Source organism: Psittacula echo (genome assembly GCF_963264785.1).
Source record: "Psittacula echo genome assembly, chromosome: 1".
Lineage (NCBI taxonomy): Eukaryota > Metazoa > Chordata > Aves > Psittaciformes > Psittacidae > Psittacula > Psittacula echo.
In genome coordinates this window covers 131,964,473-131,978,441 of record NC_137735.1, presented here as the reverse complement: position 1 = coordinate 131,978,441, position 13,969 = coordinate 131,964,473, and the positions used below count along the sequence as shown (strand labels likewise).

Below are 13,969 nucleotides of genomic sequence, written 5' to 3'. Positions count from 1 at the left end.
TGAATAAAGTTTGTTGCTTAATGCTAACACTGATGGTAGAGAAAAATTTGGATCTCAGTACAACTTGGGGAAGTTTTAATATAAAACCAGTATATAAATACTGGTTATAATATAAACTCACCAGTTTTGATATAAAGCAGGATGTGTATCTCATAAATGCTTGCAGATGTATCTCACTGTCTGAAAAGTCACTAAAAATATAAGCAATGGCTCCTCCAAGAGAGATTTTTCCACCTTCACCTTTTGGGACAGATACCAAATATTCCATGGTTGCAATAATTTCCTCCAGTCACTGTGGCAGATCACGTGTTAGGTGTGTCAGCTTCCATGGGATACCAGTTTAAATGAAATAAGCGTTACACATTAATAATCAGCTTTGAAAGCTAATACCGTAATTCTAACCCTCCTTGCTCTCTGTGACATTGGAATCTCTTCAGAAATGTCAGAAGAAAACTTGACAGTTTCTTCACTGGTTACCCAGCACAGCAATTCAACATTGCAATTTATTTCACTGGTAAAAATTATGCAAAAATACATATGGAGGACTGGAAGTGGAATTACAGATTTCCACATATAATTTGGGAAAAGAAATAGGTTTGATTTATGATACCTATGACTCAGGAATCATAATGCATTTTCAACCATTATTAAAATAATAATGTTGTTTAAAAAGAAACAGAAAATATTTCCAAGGCATCAAGCATTTTGCCATTAACTTGATATGAATGGATAATTTTAGACAATGAAGAATAAAGAAGGCTCTAAATAATAATGAAAGAAAAGGTCAAACAGAGACATTAAAATTTAAAGACTGCATTTAACTTTGTTGCAGAAAATATCTTTCTCTAATGGCAAGTGCTGCTTTGCTCTGGTTCAAGACAGCATTTAAGCATGTGATTAATTTAAAACATATGCTTACTTTCACTGCTATTCAGCAAAGTACCTAAGTCTATTCTTAATGTTATAAAATGGCTGTATCTTTTCACTAAACCAGGGACTTAAGAATATAGAGGCTTTGTCTGGGTTTTCTTATGATATTATTTTTATGAGAAGAAAACATTAAAATTTTTTGTCAGGGCATTTTTCACTTTGCATTTTTATTATTTTCCAGGTAACAAAAAAGTAAACCATATTATACTGGCATTTTTTAAAAGGAAATTTAAACCATTTCAGAACTTTCGGTTATATACTTAGCTATGTATGCATATGCTCCTGCACTATAACCAAGATCTGCTTTGCGAGACATCTTGGCCTTTTTGTGGTTGACACTGATTTTTGTTGGTTTGGTTGGTTGTTGTTTTTTTGATTTTTTTTGGTCTGTGGGTTTTTTTTTTATTACTGTTATTTTTGGGGTGTGTTTGATTTTGGTTTTTTTGAGATTTTCATGTTACTTATATTATGCAATAGTAAATCGTATTTGGGGGAGACACTGTGCAGATTTCTGTGAATGTAGTTGTTAACACTGGCTATCCTACTCACCATTACTGGAACTCACTGGACAAAATTAATTCTTAGTGTGAGGATCTCATATTTATTCAACCTTACAGTAATAATGACATTACATGCAAGAGCTGTTTGATGCATTTAATTTACTAAGTGTTATACATTTGAGACTTTTAAAAAGAGAACTATGAACAAGAAGGTTCATATGCAAAGTTCATCCAACAGGAAAGCATAAAATAGAGATGGTTGTTTGTGTGAAACTATGGGAAACATTCTTTTAAAAACCTAAAAAAAGCCATGTGGTGCTAGTGTCATGATGCACTCTTTTTCTCTTTTTAAGTAATTCCTAAAGCATCAAAAAGGAAGTGTAAACTTCAAATATTCACCATATTTGATCATAGTGCTCTATCTGAGGAAGAAAGCTGTTTGGAAGGGATGGGACGCACTGGGACACATTGGCTCTACAAAGGACGTCTCAATGGATTGGCTGACTGATTGATCTGGTAACGTGAGCTTTCAGCAAAGGTCATCAGAATTGGAAGACTGAAGCCCAGAGCAAAAGCAACAACTGCAAATGGGGAGGGTTTGGGAGGGAGATGGCTTCCAAGGGGATGTTCACGTCTTTGCACTGAAGTCAGCGTATTCTGAAGCTTTCTTTCAACTTCCGTATAAAAGCTGTAAGGTTAATTTTCACTTGCAGGATTGCATCCTCTTATAGCCCCTTCCACTGATGTCTATTGAAATTTTGCCCTTCTTTTTTATGAGAATGGCGCTGAGGCCCTGGTCCCACAATAGAGTAACACATAGGGAAAACTGTGATTTAAAACCTTCACCAAGTTCAGTACATAGTGGTATAGAGTTGTAGCTTTATCAACAGTCTTTACTGCCATGAAAATGAACATAACTGATGAAATCTCCAAGATAGTGACAGACTTTATTCTGTAGAAAATAAAATTTTAAAATACTTAACATAGCAGGTGTGCTCTTTCTAAACAAAGAAAACATTTGTTGCCCATATGTACTTTCCATTTATTCAAATAATTTTTAAGTCTGGCACAATCTTAACATAGCACCTTTATAGTGTTGCATTTTGTACATCCACATGTACCTATGTGCACTTATACAAACTAACACAAGGAGCTAAAGAACTTATTTAGAAATTAATGAAATATAAGATTGTAGGGCATTTCACTGGTGTAACTGGATGTTTTTTCTCATGTAAGAAATTGAATACTAAGTGAATCCAGAGAAATTTTCCGACCACAATAGAAAGTGAAGTGCAATGGATAGAATATACCTCATCTTAATTTCCATTCTCTTTTGCACCACATTTTTTTAGTATAAATTCACCTGAAACATTTTTGCAAATATTCTCTTGCTCTGTATATTCTCATAACATTTTTTTTCTTTCTTTTCTTTTTTGTATACTCACTTACCCTTACATTTTTATTTTTGATGTGGAAAGACACACTAATTACACTATGCACAGGCTTCTTTTAGGAAAGATGAACCTTGGCTTCTCCATTAAAAAAAAAAAAAAAGTCTGAAAAATCACAGAACACGTCCGTAAATCAACAGAAAATAGAATTAAAATATAAGTCTCCAGAACAAACTCTCAACTTCATGACCTGTCTTAATCTGTACCCTTGCCTCATTAAGAAAGCACATGGTAAAAGAAATATGCAGTAAAATATTTTGGTTTTGCATAACAGCAGAAAATAACATACTGGGTCAGGCCTGAAAAGACATCTCGTATCATATAGTGTTTTGTATTTAAGCAAACTAAATATCGGTGCTCAGAAAAATATGTATTAGCAGGTAGATGCCTAACAGATATAAATCCAGCTAACACGTTCTAGAAATTAAAAATCTAAAACCTGTAGAAAATTAATATCACGGAGCTTATATACATAAACCTAGACTTCAATTAATTATAATAAGTTCCTATTGTAACTTACTGGCCTATTTAAGTCAACATAACACAGGCATGCAGATATACGGGTAACACAAGGATCTTTCCTTTCATGATGTTACATTTTCTTATAGAAATCCAAATTTCAAAAGGATCTATGCACTGGCAAAACATTGTTCTGCTTGTTGTCAGAGGTTTATAAACTTTTAAAATTACACCTTCTATGCTCACTCAACTTTATTTTCAAATATTAAGAATAGAGTCCTTAAAGAACTGGTTGAAATAGATCTCTGCTATTTGACATAATTAAGATTATTTAGGAGGCAGTATTTCTTCTGAGGATCTGTTTTCAATCCTCTTTACTATCCAGTGACACACTGAAAAGATCAATCGTCTTATGGGATGATAGTGCATAAAATATTGTAGACATTAAATCCTCCCTAAAAATTCAAATGTATTTTTTAGGTCTATGCATTTTATTCCACAGTTAAATGATTAAGACACATTGGGGTCTAATCTGAAATCATGTTTAAAATCTGGAGTTATACCAGACTGCTGTCTGCATTTGCAAAAGGATTAGCAATTTGTGACTTGTGTCAAAACATCTGGCCTCAAGTGACAGAAATAATACATTTCTGTGATTTAATGCATGTGAAATTCTCTGGCAACAGGGAAAAACAAAAATCAAAAAGTCAAAACCAATCACCCCACATATAGAAATCACAGGCATTTATCTTTAGCAGTTCAGAATGTTTAAGCAGAAGGGATTGAACTGCTCAGAATTTTAGAAGACACACTTTTGCACGATCATAAACTGGACACATAAACTCATTAATGTCCTACGGCATAGAATAGGACCATTAAGAAAATATACTATGATTATACTACACTGCAATGGTAGTAGGCATGAAAGTTCCAGGAACCACATACAAGATCTCTAGAATTAAATTTTTTGAATAGTTGTATATGGAAATACGTGGTCTAATGACCAAATGAAAGTGGAATTAAAGAAAGCACAAAATTGCTATACAAAAGTGAAGGAATTTCTGTGGGGAATTGCACAGTCTTTAAACAGAGCCTCCCTAGCCAAGACTTTCATTTTTCCGTGATATTGACAGGCTTAACTTGTGTTGAGATTGTGAAGGTCATATTAGAGCAAATACCAAATAAAAGTCCTTTCATCTAATGATTGCTATTGTAACAGCTGGGGACTAAGGTTGTGAACAAAATAAAAGTAAAATTAAAAAAAAGGATATAACTTTATGGTTTGAACCTAGGCTTTGGTGATGGATGGATTAACAGATGTATTAGGTATGGAGAGGACAACAGCAACATTCAGCTGAGAATGGATTTCAGAAAGAAAGCAGATACCCTGGGGAAATTCTGTCAATCTCTGTAGCCTGGAGCCTTAGAAAGTCAACAGTCCTTTTGCAGAGCTTTGACAGGCTATGCCAAAGTGGGCCATTATGGAAGAAAGGGCAGAGGAGTGGATCCACTGCCTCTTGACGGTACATATGAATCACAGAATCATAGAACTGCAACTAGTACTTCCTTTTAGTCCACTTTTCAATCTGGAGTAATTTTCCTGGGTAGATCTCAGTCAAATAAGAATAATTACAGTCATAAATTGTAGAGGAATTATACAATACCAAAGGTGTATTTTATAAATCCTGTCATTGTTCAGTTTTTGCTGCTTTAAATTATGATGAGTAACACCTTTTGAACAGTACCTCCACTGCTTAAAGAGCGCCATTGACTGCAGCAGCTGCCCTCACTTAGAACAATGCTTTCTCTCATAAATAAGGGTGACAGAATCTAAAAGTTATTATGATGAGAGCTGAAATATTTTACCTACACCCATCAAATTACCACACAGGTGGGGTATTTCTTTTTCCTTGGGGTACTAGTATTATTTCTCTGTATTGATTCATTCTCTCCTAAACATCTGTGTTTAATCTTGCAAAGGGAAGGTCTAATATGATGGTAAATTCATTTCATACAGCTGATCAGTTCACATTTTCTACCAATCTGCCAAATTTAACTTAAACTTCATGTATGGACATATTTAGACAGTATTCAAAAGTAATGAATGTCACTCACCTCATTTTATGGATGGAGAGTACTGTCAAACAAACCTGTTGTCTGTGGAAATGTGTAAGAATGACTGATAAGGACAACTGTGCCGATACAGAATATTTGGCTTTCTCCAGGGCATTTGACTTAGTACATAGCTATTTGATGAAAAAAATCAGCATTGTAGAATTATATCATATAAATTACTGACTGATCATAGTATAGTTGTTATAAGGTATGCATTGGTGAATCCTACTTTACAGAAGGTTTCCCTACATTTTGTTTTTTGATGGAAAGATGATTTTTTTTTCATTTAGTAGTGATTTAAAAATCATATGATTTCTTCCTAGTGAAGTTTACAAAAAGGCTGAGGAAACATAAATAATGAAAATGTTAATGAGAGCTCTGGCTTATGGAATGCTCTGAATATTGATTTAAAGTTCAGAATCTAACAAAGTTGATTTTAATACAACCGTGTCCAAAGTATATCTTGGAATAGGGAATTCAATTTGTATCTGAAGAGCATCAGAATGTCCTAGAGGGTGAAAAGTTCAGATCCTTGTTCAGACTACTTTCATATATTAGACTGAGGTGCCTCATTTAGGCTCTTGGACATCCCCAGTGTCTTGTTACAGCTGACAGTGACAGGCATCTCTAGAAATCTCTTCATTGACCTTGCCATATGAGACTGCTAATTAGGTGCCTCAAATAAGTACCTAAACTGGGATAATTTTGTGCCCCTGAGAAGAACTTTGGGTCAAATGTGAAATGTTAAAAAGATATTTCTCATTTTGATGCCGTGCCAAGAGCTCAGCACTTGAGTCTATGAAAAGAGGAATCTCAAACAGAGTTAGGGAAGTGATCTTGCTTGTATACACACCATCAAATACGATGTTCTAGTGTCCGCATTCCAGAACATGTGAAAGTAGTGCAGCAAGTTCACAGGAAGGACACAAATATGGCTGAGGAATCTTTGTGATACGAGGTTTAAGGAGCTATATTTATTCAGTTTATCAAAAAAAGTGAAGAGGTGGCTTGATCTTTGCATAGGTGCTTACATGTGGGAAAGATGTGGCAAAGATAAGGGGAGACTTTTCAACCTTGCTAATGAAAGCATATCAAGGTTAAATGACAGGAATTTTAAGTTAGATAAATTTCACCTTAAATGAGTGGCTTTTTTTTTTTTTTTTTGTAACATTAAACATTATTAAGTATTAGAACAGCTTACCAGAGAAATAATAGTGTTACTGTTATCTGGATTCTTTGACATATTCCTGAAAAATTTTGAAGTCTTTACCTGGGAGAAATTATCCATGCAGTGTGTGGGTGACCACATAAAATGTTCTGATGGTTCCTTCTAGCCTTTGTTTCTGTTTGTGCAATTCACATTATTCCTTCCCTAGCAAAGCACGGGAAGAACAGAATTATCCTTACTTAGCTCTGTGTAAAGAGCTTTTCACTAAGGTAATTATTATAGCCAACACTGATGAACTTTAATTTCTCACATAAGCATATGCATTGGTTCAGAAGTAACTTTTTCACCCTGTTTCACAAGAAGATGTTTGACCTTTTCTTTTTCTTTTCCTTTCTGCAGCACAGCATCTTTGTTGTATGCAGTGAGCACAGGGTTAATCTTCACTTAATTAATGTATACTATGAGCTTAGGTACCATTTTAATCTCTCTTGAAATATTTGCATATTTAACTCCCAAATCCTGAAATACTCGAATCTAACCAAAATTTGTGCTTTTGGATGTTTTGATGGAATTTGACAGCCTGTGATGTAGGTATTCAGACTAGATGATATAATGGACCCCCTGGTAAAATATTCTATGACACTATGTTGCTTATTTGGCAGCACTTCATATATATATGAGCACTTGACATTGATCATCACATCACCCATCACACATCACTCATCTCAATGACTAGTTTCACATGAAGTATAGATGCAGAAGACTACAATAAATAAGCAATTTCATAGTATTTAGGATTGGACATTCAATCCCATAAATAGAGTGATTTGAAAAACCTGGAAAGATTTAGCAGATGATATTCTAACTGGTGTTTTTTGTTCATACAGAGGGACAATGTGTCTCTGAGCAAATATTTTCGAGGCAAGAATTTGTCACACATTCTATCTAATGAAGGAGTGACCAACACCCACTTCAGTTTGGTCAGTGAAACCAGATGTTCCTCCTCTTTAATCCTCTGCAGACTGAGAGTGGAGATGAAGTAATAGGAAAAATACTTAGAGAGTGAGTAACTGGGCAGGTCATTGTTTATTTTGATTACAAAAATACGTCAGAAACAATATCCTAAAATAATGGATTTATATATGCATACAATTTTGTTTTTTAACAAAAAGCTGAAAGAATGATGACATTACCAAATACTAGTCAAGAGTAGAAGAATTGTGTCATGTAAAATTTAAACTGAGATATGACTGGAACATTCTCTCATAACTTCCATGTCAGTTCAACTTCAGTCTGTTAAAGCAAGGGCTGAGGAAGTCATATTGACTAATTTGTTTGGTGTAGGGAAGTGAATTGAGGTGCTGGAGTGGATCCAGAAAAAGACACCAAAGCTGATGAAGGGTCTGGAGAATAAGTCTTTTGAGGAATAGCTCAGGGAACTGAGCTTGTTTAGTCTAGAGAAGAGAAGGCTCAAGGGGGACTTTATTGTTGTCTACAGATACCTGGAAAGGAGGTTGTAGTGAGGTGGGGGTTGGTCTCTTCTCCCAAGAAACAAGTGATAGAACAAGAAGTAACAGACTCAAGCTGTGCCAGGGGAGGTTTAGACTGGATATTTGGAACAATTTCTTCACAGAGAGGGTGCTCAGGCATTGGAACAAGCTGCCCAGGGCAGTGATGAAATCACCATCCCTGGAAGTGCTCAAAAACCATGTAGATGAGACCCTCAGTGATACGGTTTAGTGGTGGTCTTGGCACTCCTGGAGTGACGGTTGGTAATCTCTTCAGCCGTGGTGGGACTCCCACGTGCACTTGTTAAAGGCATTTTGTGAGTTAGTTAATCATAGAATCACAGAATCATAGAATGGCTTAAGTTAGTAGGGACCATAAAGATCATCTTGTTCCAAGCCCCCTGCCATGGACAGGAACACCTTCCACTAGACCAGGTTGCTCAAAGCCCCATCCAAGCTGGCCTTGAACACTTCTAGGGATGGGGCACCCACAGCTTTTCTGGGCAACCTGTTCTTGTGTCTGACCACTCCCACAGTAAAAAATTTCTTCCTAATATCTAATCTAAATCTACTCTCTTTCAGTTTAAAGCCATTATCCGTTGGAGTGCAGTTTGGATTATTGGAATGTCCTTTGAGTACCCCTAAAACCTGTTGCTCTGCTGAATAGAAAACTCATTGAGATAAAATCATTGCCTGACTGCAGATAGCTCATCCAATTTATTTAAGGTTCACCATAATTCACATAGCATATTTTGATCTACAGAAAAGTAGTGGAGTACTAGCAGATACATGTGGAGAAACAGACTGAGGTAGTATGCACTTATTCAAGTACTCGTCTTCTACTGCCAGAACTGGGTTTATATACAGGCAAGTGGAAAAGACCAGATCCAGATGCTTCCCAGCACCCTGCCTTTTGTTGGCATCAAGGCTAACAGGAAGGACAAATGTCAATTTGGTAAGAATGGGAGCAGAGTAAATTTTTTTCTGCATTTTTCTTCATCTTCTATATCTGGCTTGAAAACTTTTCTCGGATTTTTCTCACAGAATACATAGGAAGGATTCATATTCAATTCATCATGGGAAATTTGGAGTGGAGGGTCTCTGACTCTTGCTTTCTTCTGAAAAATTATGTTTATTTGAATGTGTCCTGGGTTCAGCAGCTGCAGTCAGTTTTTTCTTCTTCTTAGTAGCTGGTGCAGCGCTGTGGGTTTGACTTTCGGCCTGGGAAAAATACTGATAAAGCTGATGTTTTCAGTTACTGGTCAGAATGTTTACCCTGACCAAGGACTTTGTGAGTCTCATGCTCTGCCAGGGAGGAGGAGAAGCCAGGATGAAGCAGAGACAGGACACCTGACCCAAACTAGCCAAAGAGGTATTCCATACCACAGTACGTCATGCCCAGGACGTAGAATTGAGAGTGGCCGAAGGGCTGGATCACTGCAGGGTGAGGTTGAGGTACTGGTCGGTGAGCGGTTGTATTCTCTTCCCTTGTTATTTCCTTTATCATTATTATAGGTGGTAGCAGTAGTGGTTTGTGTTATACCTTAGTTATTAAACTGTTCTTATCTCAACCCATGGGAGTTGCATTCTTTCGATTCTCCTCCCCGTCCCTCCAGGAGCGGAGGGAAGAAAGGTGGGGGGGAAGTAGACTGCGTGGTTCTGATTTACGGCCTGGGCTTAAACCACGACAGAATGACATGAACCTTCTTTCTTTTCTGAATGATAGACAAATAGAAATTGGAGGAACCTAACTTTTTCTGACCTGAATGAATTTTTGACATTTGAAAGCATTTCATGAAGTCAGTGCTAATGAACTCACTTACTGGCTAGCAATTGAGGTTTTTTGGGCAGGATTTTGAAATATATTCTTTTACAAACACCAATAGTTGTTCTTTTTGCAAAATCAGCACTCTTATTTTCCCAATTTGTAATTTATTTCTAAATGACAGAAAAAACATGGGGTTATTTGCTGAAATGTTTAAACTTGTGGAAGCAACATTCATCAGAGTCAAAGTAATTAGAAAGGGAGAAAAAGATAAAAAATTGCATGTTGCTGTCAGTGATTATACTTGCATATTTTTAGAATTGTAATATCTGGCAACAGCTGTACAAAAGTGAACGGCCTGGAACTCCAAAGCAATTCAATTAAACCAGTATTACAACAGAACAACTGCAGTAAAACATTATATATTTAATCTTTCAAATTGACATATAGTATATCATAGAATTTATAAATTAATTGATTTAGAAAAATATATTTAGCTAGACTCTGGCAGTACAAAACAATTTTGAAGTAGAATTAAATAAATTCAATATTTACTGCTTCTTGGTTTTTCTTTCTTTATTTGTCAACATATTCAAATATAATTATTTATATTGAGACAAAATATATAGTAGCATTAAATTTCTATAAAACATGAAAAGCATGAAAGAACCATTTCAACATATAGAATGTATCACAGTACGATTTGATTGTGAAAGATTGTAAGGCACATTTCAGTTAATACATAATAAGATTAATATTTTCTAGGAGACTGGTTAGGGGAATGGACTTTTTTACTGTGATTTTCTTTTTGAGAAAGATAGATTCCATTTTTCAGTAAGTTCCAAAGATTAATGAGCTACCAATGTGACAATTAAATTCTGCCTAGTTTTTGACACAAATATGTCTTTTTGGCTTTGCTGTTTGTTACAAGAGCTCAGCGTTCTTCAAGGCACAGCTCAAACCTGGTTTTGATAAGAATATATGAATCTGTAGCTCTCTTTCATAAGCTGTATTGCAACTCACAAAAACATGCTGAATACTGTATCAATATGCCACACAATATGATCAAAGTCATAGCTTTGGGATACTCCCACTTTTCAAAGGAAAAATGTTCATGCTTTGGTTTCTTAACAAATGGCTATTCAGAAATAGATGACCTTACATCAACTTTTGTTGCAAGCCAACAACAAAATAAATTTTCCTGCAACATAGGACTAGTGAGCACCAAGATCAGGAGTCTCAAGTGGATGCTTTGTTCCTACAGATTGTTTCTCTTTGGCCTGCTCTGTAAGCTGGAAGAGAAAAGGTTGTAGAAAAATATAATCCTGCTATTCTGTCATGTTCCTAAATGTCAATATCTCTATTTGTATGTATATACAATTTGTAAGTTAAGAACTCTGTAGTATTTACAGAGAGGGTTACATCTTCACTTTTCCATCAGCTCAGGAAGCATTGAGAAATTTATGGTTAAGGTCCCTGACTACAGTATATCATCTGTGCTGATACTGTTGATTCATAGTTCCGTATGGAAGAATGGATCTACCTTCATATGCTGCATTAACTATGTATCTACATACATGGGAGTCTGCTATAAGGAGTCCCTTTTTGCCTCCTACACTATGTACCTCAACACATACCTAAAGTGTCATTGTTTAAATGTATATAAGCTCTAAATACACCTGGTGCTACTTAAAGACATTCTGTTCAGAAGCAAATTAGTTTGCTGATCAAAGATATATTTTAATTATACTGAAATTTAATATATTTAATAAAAAATGTCAACAATATCTAAAAAATTTGACTTTCAGCCAGCTACATATTATGAACTGCATTTAACTGCATATTATAAACCAGCATTTGCCCTTCAAATTAAAAGTCTGAGGTTTACTAATTTTTAAATAAAGGTGTTTGAGTTCTGTTTAGAAATGGAATAGTGTTGTTACATTTTTAAGACTGTTTCGTTTGTTACTCTGCCTTCTATGACAGTCAGACAGTGAGAGAGAAGCCAGAGAGATGAAGTGGAAGAAATGGGAGACAGTAATTGGAAGTCATTGAATTGGGATACTCTGACTAGAGAGATCAGCAAAGAGAGACTGAACTGCAGTTTTCTGAGGAAGGATCTTGTCCCTTTAACTCCTGCAGTTACAGGATGTTCTTATCAGTCAAAGAAAACAAGATTACAATTTGCCTACTCAGTCACATGCCATGTGTTATTTTTAACCTATCATACACATGGCACCTGTCTTTTTTAATCCAGATAGTCAGCTTTTCAGATAATGGAAACTAATATAGCTACTTACTAGTGTAGCAAATATATTTCCTGTTGGTCTACACAAATGGAAAAATGGTAATTTTCCCACGACTGGAGTGTGAGTAAAATTTTAGAGCCTCAGTTTCACAAGGGAGAATAATAAACAAAAAGAAAGGAAGGGAAGAACATGAAAGATGAAGGGATGATCATGGCCACACAGTCTTATATATTGTCTTGTTTCTCTTTTTTTTTTGTTTAGTTTCTATTTTTATTAACCTGTTGCGTATGCTTTCTTAAGTAGTTTTCATAAATATACAGACATTGCTTTCCTCAAACTGTACCAGGAAGCCTGTCAGGAAGTTCATGAGAAGAGCAAAGAAGATATGAAAAATTCTCTTATTTTAAAAATTGCTTAATATTTAGTTTCTTCCTCATTTTCAGAAGAGTGTGTTTCTGCAAACCAAATGATTTCAAATGTGTTATGCTGAGTTCTTAACTTCTGAGATGATTCTTATTTTGACAGCAGTTGGAGGTGCACAGTATTGATTGGATCCTTGGAGGCTGTTTCTGGTGATGTGATTCTAGTTAAGCTTGCCAAAGGGATGCATCTTTACTCAGAAAAGCTTATCACAAAACCCCCAAAAAACACTGAAAACCCCAACTTTAAATTAAATAACTTAGTTGATTTATATAAGTACATTTTAAGAAGATTAATATATGCAATTATAGTTTATTCTAACCAAGTACTTATTTTAAGTCAGCTCCAGCCCCCGCCCTCTGTTTTCCTGTTGTTGTGACTAATAGACCAACAAATAATACTGCAAGTATGGGACAAGTCTGAATTTTAGCTGCTCTAACTTGTTAGGTAGAAAACTGTCAGTTAAATGTGGAGTACAACAATTAAGGAGTGATGTTAAGAGACAGAATAAAACAAGTTTGGGTTGAAGAGCTTAAGCTGAAATTGTGAGAAAAAGAATTAGGGAAAACCCATTATAAACTGATAAAGTAAGTAATTATGATGTGGAATAACTCAGAAAAAAATTAACATAATTCAAAATTTAGCTCTAATTTTTTAAGATACAGGAAAATTTTTCCAATTTATCCAAGTTCAGCTGCACAGTTCAGGCTGAGCAAGTTGGGGCTGTTCAGCCTGGAGAAGAGAAGGTTGCGTGGAGACCTCATAGCAGACTTCCAGTATCTGAAGGGGGCCTATAAGGATGCTGGGGAGGGACTCCTCTTTATGGACTGTAGTGATAAGACAAGGGGTAATGGGTTCAGACTTAAACAGGGGAAGTTCAGATTAGATATAAAGAAGTTCTTTACTGTGAGGGTGGTGAGACACTGGAACAGACTGTCCAAAGAATGATGAATGCTCCATCCCTGGCAGTGTTCAAGGCTATGTTGGACAAGGCCTTGGGTGAGTGTGAGGTGTCCCTGCCATGGCAGGGGGGTTCAACTAAGTGATCTTAAGGTCCTTTCCAAACCTAACCATTCTATGTCTGTGTATTCTGTTATATGGTGCATTATTTAATAGAAAACAAAACAACCCCCAAAAATACTGATTTAGCCAAAAACCAGCCAAAATATTTAATATTTTTGATAAAAATTGCTGTATCACCTTACTTAATAAAACTCTAAGATGAAAATAATTCTGAGTTCTTTGCATAATTACCCAAAATATACTTTCAAACATTATTCAGTTTGTCTAGTCACAAACTGAATTTTAGACTAGCATTACATTTCATCAGGGAAAATGTTTCCTGTATGGTTTGTAAGAGAACTCTGAGAACTTACATTTAAATATTTATTTTTAATCATAGAA

At 35.5% G+C, this 13,969-nt stretch overlaps 1 protein-coding gene across 1 annotated transcript in view; it reads right to left on the bottom strand.

Annotated features, from left to right (window-relative positions):
* Positions 1-13,969, bottom strand: part of SEMA3E (semaphorin 3E) — a gene marked incomplete at its 3' end in the record, with an annotated part of 147,344 nt that overhangs the window by 41,285 nt on the left and 92,090 nt on the right. The gene's annotated exons all lie outside the window — the stretch shown is intronic.